A 9320-nucleotide genomic window follows, 5' to 3' on the forward strand; every position below is an offset into this window, starting at 1 on the left:
ACTTTCCTATCTCAGAGTCTGTTCATTCTAATGGCCTTGGTTAGTTTTATTCTTTTTTGTCTTTTTCTGTTTCTATTTCCACTAGTTGCCTTCTTTTGAAGGGAATAAAGCTATCAATAAAGAAATTAACAACAGTCATAGGAATGGAAGGGTGAAGTGTGAGTCTGGGAGTCTAAGAGCCTGGGTTCCTTTTCCAGCCCTGTCACTTCTACCTGTGCGAGTTAGATGTAAGGTGCCTATGGGGAAATAGAGAAAATGTAATAATGGCAACTTCACAGGGTCCTGGAGAAGCTTTGATAAAAGTGCAAGGAAAGTGCTTGCCCTGCACCTGCATGGAGCAAGCACTTACCATTCCAGGTTGCTGCTATTATTGTTCTTGCATCTGAAGAGAGCAGGTCTGTTAAATGATGAGCCTCTGCACTTGCCTTCTCTCCAGAATCCTCCTGGCAGGCAATCTGCTGAGCCAGCTTTTGCCTGCACATGTCTGAAGAACAGGAAAGAAAAATGGATCAAGCTGGCATGCTCAGCTCATAAAAAGCTGTAAAAACAGGCTGCACATGACTGTGGACTGGGCAGGGAGGCATGGAAGATACGTGGGGTTGGTGCTCAACATAAAGCCAGTGGGGTTGAGGCTCTTCTGCTAACAAGGTCCTCATAGAATGTCCATAAGTAAGGTCGTTTGGACTGGAGCCAAAGAGGTCTGGCTTTCTTGGGTCATACCAGGGAGGGCTCAAAAGTTACCCCTCTAGACTGGGTCAGAATGGGGTCCTAAATCCCTATGAAAAGCATAGTACATCAAACACTTTGTTTGGAAAACTCCTACTCATGCTTCAAAACCCTAGGTCAATAGAAAGCCTCTGTGAATTTTTTCCTGATGCTCCAATGCATCATCTCTGATGTGTCACCTCTACTCCAAGACCTATAATTTTATTGTTACCCTTCTCATGCTGTGCTGCAATCATCAACTAATGCACCTGTCTCCTCTACCAGGCTGGAGGCTTCTCATTGTACAATAATTATTTTATTGTATCTGGGCTGAAAGCATCAATAAGCACAGTAGGAGGGAATGAAAAAAAGGAATGACTTTCATTCAGCAAAGATTTATCTTGTCCCTGTAACATGCCAAACTGCTAACTAGCTCTGAGGCATAAAGCAATGAAGAAAAACAAGTCTCTGTCCTCAGGAAGCTGATATTCTAGGGAGGAAACTGGAGATACACAGGAAAATAAATAAAAGATAGGTGTTTGTGCTGAGTGCCGTATCTGGGGCCCGAGACTGTTTAGATGATTAAAGACTCCTGCCTCCAGGCAGTGGCTGAATGAGCAAGAGGACTATTTAGTTATATGGGTCACTATAAAAGTTTCAAGATGGTATTATGGTCCATTATTTCACTTCCAAGAAACTTGGACAACGCTCCTTTCTGATTCACCTGTGCTAGTTTCAGTTTGCTAGACTTATCCATGTTGCTGGAAGAGCTTTGTTTGTTTTCAACTGTGAGGATGCTACATTTCTTGATTTTTATGTATCTCAAAACTTTCATAATGACCCGTGTATAATATTATTTGGGCATTATATTTAGGGAAAAAGGTGGAACTCTCAAATGTCCCTGATTCTTTTGTGCCCTAAAAGTTTCATGGCACTACATTCAAAATAAACAAAGCAGAGTCCTATTAGTAGGGAGTGCAGAGTTCAGCAGACCTAGGAGGCCTAGGACAGGATGGCAATCAAGTGCAAGTATACCTCCACCGCCTAGACCAGCGCAAGGGCAGACATTGCTAACTGATCACGCACTCTTCCCAGTTGAGCCTAGAGCCTTTCTCAACACAGCCCTCCGGGCAGCCACAACCAATCAACCCGAACTGGCGCTGGAGTTAAAACCTCTGTGCACCCCTAGCCTGGGGCATTATATCTCCTTTCTGGCTGAGAGAGTGTAGTGCTGTGGCAACAGCTTCAGGGGAAACCAAATCCCTGAACAGATCTTGGCAGTGGCACTTAAAAAATAAAAAAGAAGTCTGAGAAGAAGAATTGCTTTTCAAATATTTGGTTTCCAAACATATTTATTTGCAACTCCTAGTCTACTGACCATATGCATTACATCTGTTTTGGATTGGGATTCAAACAAGGTTTATGATTTATTAGCTTTAAAAAATTCATCTCTAGATACCTCCACACAAAGATGCTAACGAAAGAAGCCTTACTCTCACAAGGACACGTTTCCCTCTCTCTGAAGGAGTATTTCAGACCTTTCTCCATGAACAAATCTCATTGTCTGATTTAAAAGAAGGGAATGGGGGTGGGGAGCGGGGAGTCTCCGGAAGCTTGCAATTCCTTACTGTGAACTTCCCACCCTGGCTGACTTAACACAGCCCCCTGAGGTTTCACAGCTCAGTGAAAGTTGCCCCTCTGTCCTAAGGATGCTCAGCCCAGATGAGTTTGCCAGGCTCTCCAGGGGCGGGGGTCCCTCCCTGCAGTTTCCAGTGGGAAACCTGGCCTTTCCCACCTTATGTCTTGAACTTTCCCTGATGGTCCTCTGGGCCTTCACCCAGGGCTGTACATAGTCCCTCTCCTGCTGAGCCCTCCCTGTTTGGCCACCTTCTCTCTCAAGAATAGGAAGAGGAAGGAAACTGGCTCTTACTGTCTAGGCCAAAAGTTATCTATTTGACTAGGACTAGCATCTGGATCTCTCTCATCCTCAGTTTTCTCATCTGTAAATGGAAATGAACGGAATATTGCTGTCTGATCGCCATGGTGACTCCATGAACTGATTCAGGTCCATAGTGCAGCCCACAGGGACTAACCACAAATGATAGGTGCACCAATGGGCCTACAACTATGTGGACTATTTTATTTAATTTTCATGAAAAGTCAATAGACTGGGCTGTCAGGCATTGGGGTGTATCTGAATCACCCCAGGACCTTGTCAGAGGGCACATTTTCTGTTCCCACCCACAGAGTATGATTCAGACAGTCGGAGACAGGGCCTGGGAATTTGCTCTTTTTTTTTTTTTTTTTTGAGACAGGAGTCTCAAGCTGTCCCCCCTGAGTAGAGTGCTGTGGCATCACAGCTCACAGCAACCTCCAACTCCTGGGCTCAAGCGAGTCTCCTGCCTCCGCCTCTCAAGTAGCTGGGACCATAGGTGCCTGCTACAACGTCCGGCTATTTTTTGGTTGCAGCCATCATTGTTGTTTGGCAGGCCCGGGCTGGATTCAAACCTGCCACCTTGGGTGTACTTGAGCCACAGGCGCTGAGCCGGAATTTGCTCTTTAAACCAGCATCTCAGGTAGTCTGGCCTGGAGTTCTGTTGACCAGCCCTGAGAAACATTGTGTATAGAGAACCTCACTCTAAACTCGCCCCGGTTTGATGGCTAAGGAAGCCAAGGTTCAGAGAGGCATAATGACCTGCTCCAGGCCATAGAAGGAGAAAGTAGCTGGGCTGGGATTTGAACCAGGACTGCCTGATACCAAAGCCTTGGGATAAAGTCCCATTTAGTGACTTTCTTATCAGAGGAAGGTTCCCACTTGCAGCAAGCCCTCTCTCAGCCTGCCTCTCCTTTCGCCACACTGTCTAGCTCTTCCCATGTCAATCTCTGCCCAAAGAGAACCTGGAGATGAGGTTATACGTGGACCGAGGTGGCTTAAAATCAAGGCACCATCACTTGTTAGATGGATGACTTTGGGCAGCTGTTTTGACTCCCAGAACCTCAAACGTGGGATACTATTTGCCTTCTACCTGCTGGCCCACCCTTCTCCTGCCTCAGTGGCTTCCTTGCCTGTTGACCTTCCATGGGTCCAGTCAAAGGGAGGCAATAGCAGATTAGAGGGCAGGAAGGGAAACAGGTCAGAGTATCCCCCCACCCCAGCTTCTTTCAATAGGCAGCAGTGACTCATTAGTTTACCAAAAGCCACAGCTTCAGCTATAGGTCTTCCTGCCACAGGTTTCCTGGGTTCTGGTAAACACCCCTCCTGCTGCTTCTCCAATCCTGGGTCTTGTAACTGCTCCCCACCATTATTGCCCCTGGAGGACTTCTGCACCCTTGTTGATCCTCTCCTGCTCCGGTAAAAATGCCTGGAATGCTTAGTCTCCCCGTCTATGGCATGAATAAAACCCTGAGAACTCCATCAGGGGCTAGCAAAGTATGGCCCATGGGCCGAATCCAACTCACCACCTGTTTCTGCAAATAAAGTTTTATTGGGACGCAGCCATGTCCATTCATTTGTTTTGTCTATGGCTGTTTTCATGTTACAATGGCAGGACTGAGTAGTTGTGACAGAGACCATGCGGCCCTCAAACCTAAAATTTTGACTGTCTGACCCTTTACAGAAAGTTTGCCAAGTCCTGAACTCCTTCCTGGGATGAGATGACAATTCCTTGGCACGGTGCCCAGCACACCGTAAACTGTCAGAGAGGTCTGGCTCTTCTTGTCTGGGTTCAATGGCAGCAATGCATATCCTCTGAGCCAGAGAACTGGAGAGCTGGAAAGGGGGTGGGCGGATACCATCTGCTTTATAGGATGCTGGGTCACAAAAGCCTTTTAAAAAGCGAGGTTTCCCAGTGGCTGCCACTTCCTGGGCAGCAATCAGCGCTTCCTCATTCTTCCTCTCAGGACCTCGCTTGGGGCTCCCAGCGGAGTCAGCATCTATAAATGTTTGCTGTTGGATGAATGAATTCAATTAACCACCCATCAATTGGGGTGGAACTTTGCAGAGACCCAGCTTTTATGCAAATCAGACTCCTCGGGGATGCTGCAGCTGTTGCCAAGTCTTATCTGCCGGCTGTTCCACCAGCACTGATTTCTGGAATCCCCTGCCTCCACTGTGTCCCATCGGCCACCTCCACCACACTCGTTTCCTTGATGGCCTTTCCACCTTCAGACTCACCCCTGTGAGTCCTTCCATGCAGTCTCCAAAGTCATCTCTCCATCTGATCATGCTCTTCCCATTCTACAAACCTGTCTGTGGCTCCCCACTGCCTATAAGATTACCCCCAATTTTTCTCCAAATTCCTAAGCCCAGTGTTCAATATCCTTCTCCATCAGACCCTGCTCACTGATTTCAGCTCATTCCTCACTTCTCCCCTACTTACCTCACCGTTACGTTCCAAAACCCCACAATCTTGCCCGAATCCCAATATACTTAGATCACTGTAGCGTCCTCCCTGCAGGCCCATCTGCACCTCTGCTCCATGCCAACCCTTACCTGTTGTTGTACTGGGGCTACCCCTCCTCCAGAGAGCCAAATCTCTGTCCTCCAAGCCATGTCAGGTGTTTTTCTTGAGCTCTGCAGTATCTTGTGCTGTGCTCCCTGGAAACCTGGACTTGCCTGTTGACCTGTCCTCCTCCCATGTCAGACTATAAACTCAGTGAGTGGGCTGTGCGTGACGGCCATAACCCCAGCTGCAGGCCACAGGGGTACTCAGGGGGACACTCCTTGCTCCTTCAGCACAGGCTCTTCCTGCCTATTTGCCCTGTTGTATCCTCCTGTCCCCCAATTTTTGAGAAGCTCCAGAAGTCCTCTTTTGAGGTGCAGAGGGGGGGACACATTTTTTTTTTAAACCTAGGTCCTGTATAAATGTTTGAAAGTTCTTGCAGAGCTCAAAATAATGGCTGAAATGAAAGCCCCATTATTTAAACACTAAATTGAAATATATCCTTTCAAAGAGAAAGAGCCACTTATTTGAATTTCAGAGCTCCCTAGGAAACCCCCATGTGACCTCAGCAAAACCCACTCTATGGTGTGGCCCTTGGCTCTACTGGGGCTGATGGTCCCACACTGGATGTCCGGCTTTGCTCTGAAAGTGAGATGACAACTCGCTCCTTGGCAACTTCTGCTTTGCTTTCTCCTTGAAGGACCACATCAACCACTGCAGAAAGACAAACAGACATCACTTTGGTGTCTGGGAAAAAGTGGTATTTGGCCACTTAGTGAAAGTCAAGTGACCTCAGGGGCCAGGAAGGGAAAGTAAATGAGGGAAGGAGGACTTGGAGCCACAGGGAGGAGAGGGCCCAAGGCAGAGAGGGGGCCTGCAGCTCGTGTCCAGCCTCAGTACTGCGATCTGTCCTGAGAAAACACATATTTAGACTTGTATAAGAAATCTCCTGGGTTTTTTAAATACCAGAAATTAATTCAGAAACTTTTTTTTTTTTTTTTTTGAGACAGAGTCTCACTCTGTTGGCCCAGGCTAGAAAGCTGTGGCATCAAAGATCACAGCAACCTCAAACTTCTGGGCTCAAATGGTCCTTGTGCCTCATCCTCCCAAGTAGCTGGGTCTACAAGCACCCACCACTATGCCTGGCTAGTTTTTCTATTTTAGTAGATATAAGGTCTTACTCTTGCTCAGGCTGTTCCAGAAATCTGAACTCAAGCAATTCTTTACCTTCCAGAGTGCTAGGATTACAGGCGTGAGCCAGCTCACCTGCCCTTGTTCATAAACTTTGAAGCATTAAGGTCAAACATACCTCTTGAGGTTGAATTCAGCCTGCGGGACCTGGGCTAACAAGTTGTTGTCTTCTCTGTACCAGACAAGGGCCCTCGGTTTCCTTATTAAGCTCCGCACTGTCCATGAGACCTGTTCTCTTCTTAGCCTCATTTTGCAGATCAGGACATTGAACCTCACAAGCACATGCCCAGAACCTCTGACTCAAAGCTGGCTGGGTCTGATTCCACAGCCTTGATCATGCACCAGCTTCCCAGGCCTCTCCTGGTGGCAAGACTGTGGCAAGGCCCACCCCAGAGTCCTAGGCGTAGGGGGTTGGAGGGGGAGGTAGACAGGTGCTCTGTGAAGCCCAGCTCATCTCCCAGCCAGCAGCAGCCAGGGCGGAGGACCCCTTTGTGTGAGCTCAGCATCTGGTTGTCAAATGCAGGCGGGCCCTGATCCATCATCTGGCTGCTGATGAAACACGGGCACTTTCAACACTGCTGATGCAGCTGGCGGGGCAGGTGCGAGAGGAGCTTCAAGGCAGAGGTGCATGGAGGCAGGTTCAGGCTGGGAGGGGGTCCTGGCTGTCCCCTTTCCGTCCTGCCTCACCTCCCTTCCTCTTTCTGTCCTTAGCCAGGTGTCTGTGTCTCCTGACGCCTCTTTCCTCCTCTCCCTTTGTTTTCTCCTGTTATCTCCCTGCTCTGTCTTCCTCCCCAGCCCCTGTCATTGCCCTTCTCTCTGTCTTTCCTCACCTCCATTTCTTTCACCACGTCTCCTGTCCAGCCCTCCCGGTCCTTTCCTTTCTCTGCCCCCCAGGTTTTTCTCTCCTTTTCTCTCTTTTTTCCTTTTTCTTCTTTGCCTGCTCTCTCCCTCTCTCAGAAAAACATGCAAAAACCTTTTAGTCCTGACTTCTTTCCAACATTCTTACACAAAGAACAAATAAAGAGACTGTCACCAGCAAGCACCAACCACTTTGCTCCAATAGACCCTGTTCTCTTAGGAGAGGGATAGGCAAATTTCTAAAATAGCCTCTCTCTCTCTCTCTCTCTCTCTCACTCTCTCTCTCTCTCTTTCTCTCTGACATATTCATGACTTGGCATCCCATGACAAGTTAAGTATTTTTCCAAACACAGCTAAACTGGTGTATAGAAGGCTAACGAATCCAGCTAAAAGAAGCTTTCATCTGCAAGTCACTAAAATGTTCTGTTGTTTATTCCTCACCACAGTCCTCTCTCTCTCTCTCTCTCTCTCTCTCACTCACACACACACACACACACATACACATGCTCACACACATTGCCTTACTGCCGTTCCTTTGAAGGAAAACAAATTCTAAGTCTCAAATCTCTGACAAGGTTCTCCTACCAGGTCCCGGGGAGAGGGGCACTTGGCCTTCACCGAACGCCTTCTGCATCTCAGGTGATTTCTCCACCTTGGCTCTGGACCACAGCCCTGCCAGGAAGTTGGGCATCCACCTGTATAGGTAAAGAGCCTGCCGCCCAGGGAGCCCAGGGAGCCCAGGGCCACAAATGCATCTAGAGTGGAAGCCCGGAGCACCAAAGCACAGCACAGGGCAGTCCAGTGGGTCCGGCAGGTGATTCCTGAGCCCCAGAAGAAAGCTCTCAAAGACCTCCTCAGATGAGTGCTTGCCTTCCTGCACCCTGAAGTATTTTCTCACCTCACAGATAACGGTGGGATCAGGAATTTTATTTAAAGCTCATTCATCTCATACACAATTTTCATCTCACCCTTACACAATTCTTTGCCATCAGGTAGTTTCTACCCCCATTTGCAGACAGGTAAAGTGAGCCTTGGGAAGGTAGAGGGACATTTCCAGGGGCTTTGGGTAGCTGGCAGAGGGCTGGGGCTGGCACCCATGTCTCCTGTGCCTTCCTAACTATGTGGGCATCAAGACTTCAGTGGGAGACTATAGGCGGGAGAGGTTTTCTGGAGTGACACCGGAGAACATTTTTCAAAATTCTAATCTTGTTCAGTCAGTTGCAGACAAATCATTCATGTGACTTATAGTCTCAGTTTCCACATCCATCAAATGGAGATGATAATTGTTATAGGATTTAATACTAGAAAAGAAAGAAGTTAGATTTTCAACAATCCTGAAAATTAAAAACAAAAAACAAAGACAAAAGAAAACCAAAACAAAGCCAGCAACCTTTCAGAGACTTCCCCCCAAACCAGCACCGTTTCATGGACTCTGTAGGAGACATTACTGGTGCTCACCAGTGACTTCCTTGCCTCTCCTGCCTGGTGCTTGGGAACAGCTCCCGGGCTGAGCAGAGTCGGGGTCTAGCTTTGGCCTATGTCTGTGAGCAGAAGTTACAAATGTCACTTCCGGGCCAGTGCACTTAGTGCTGGTGTGAGAACCCCATCTTTCTCTCCGTTCCTCTTTGGCATTGACCAAGAAGAGTTCATGTTCTAGACGATGCATCTAGAAGAGGGGGGAGCCTCCTTCAGCCCAGATTGTTGAGCCATTGAATAGAGTGCAGTTGCTCTGTTCTCTGGCCTAGACCCAGAACGGACTCTGCTTAATGGAAAATGCAAACTTTTTTATGTAAGCTACTGAGATTTGGGGTTTTATGTTACTGCAGCATAACCTAACTGGTGAATAGTCATCATTTTGTGGGTATTTAAGTTAAAAAAAAGAGTCTCTCAAAATAATTCAGGAATGGCTCCCAGATTACCTGTAAATATGGGGGACACAGCAGTCTCCGCCTTCTAATCTGCTGGAAAACCCTTCACTCCTCCCTCCTCTGGCCTTACTACATGGTCTTGCCTGCTCCTACAAAGCCCAGGGCCTTTTCTGAGTCCCCTCTACCTCCCACTCACAGTATAGAGACCACTGTGGAGTTTTCATGTCCTACTCTTTGACACACACACCCCCAGCCA

Source organism: Otolemur garnettii, unplaced genomic scaffold (assembly GCF_000181295.1).
Source record: "Otolemur garnettii isolate 467f Iridium unplaced genomic scaffold, OtoGar3 scaffold00003, whole genome shotgun sequence".
In the NCBI taxonomy this organism is placed as follows: domain Eukaryota; kingdom Metazoa; phylum Chordata; class Mammalia; order Primates; family Galagidae; genus Otolemur; species Otolemur garnettii.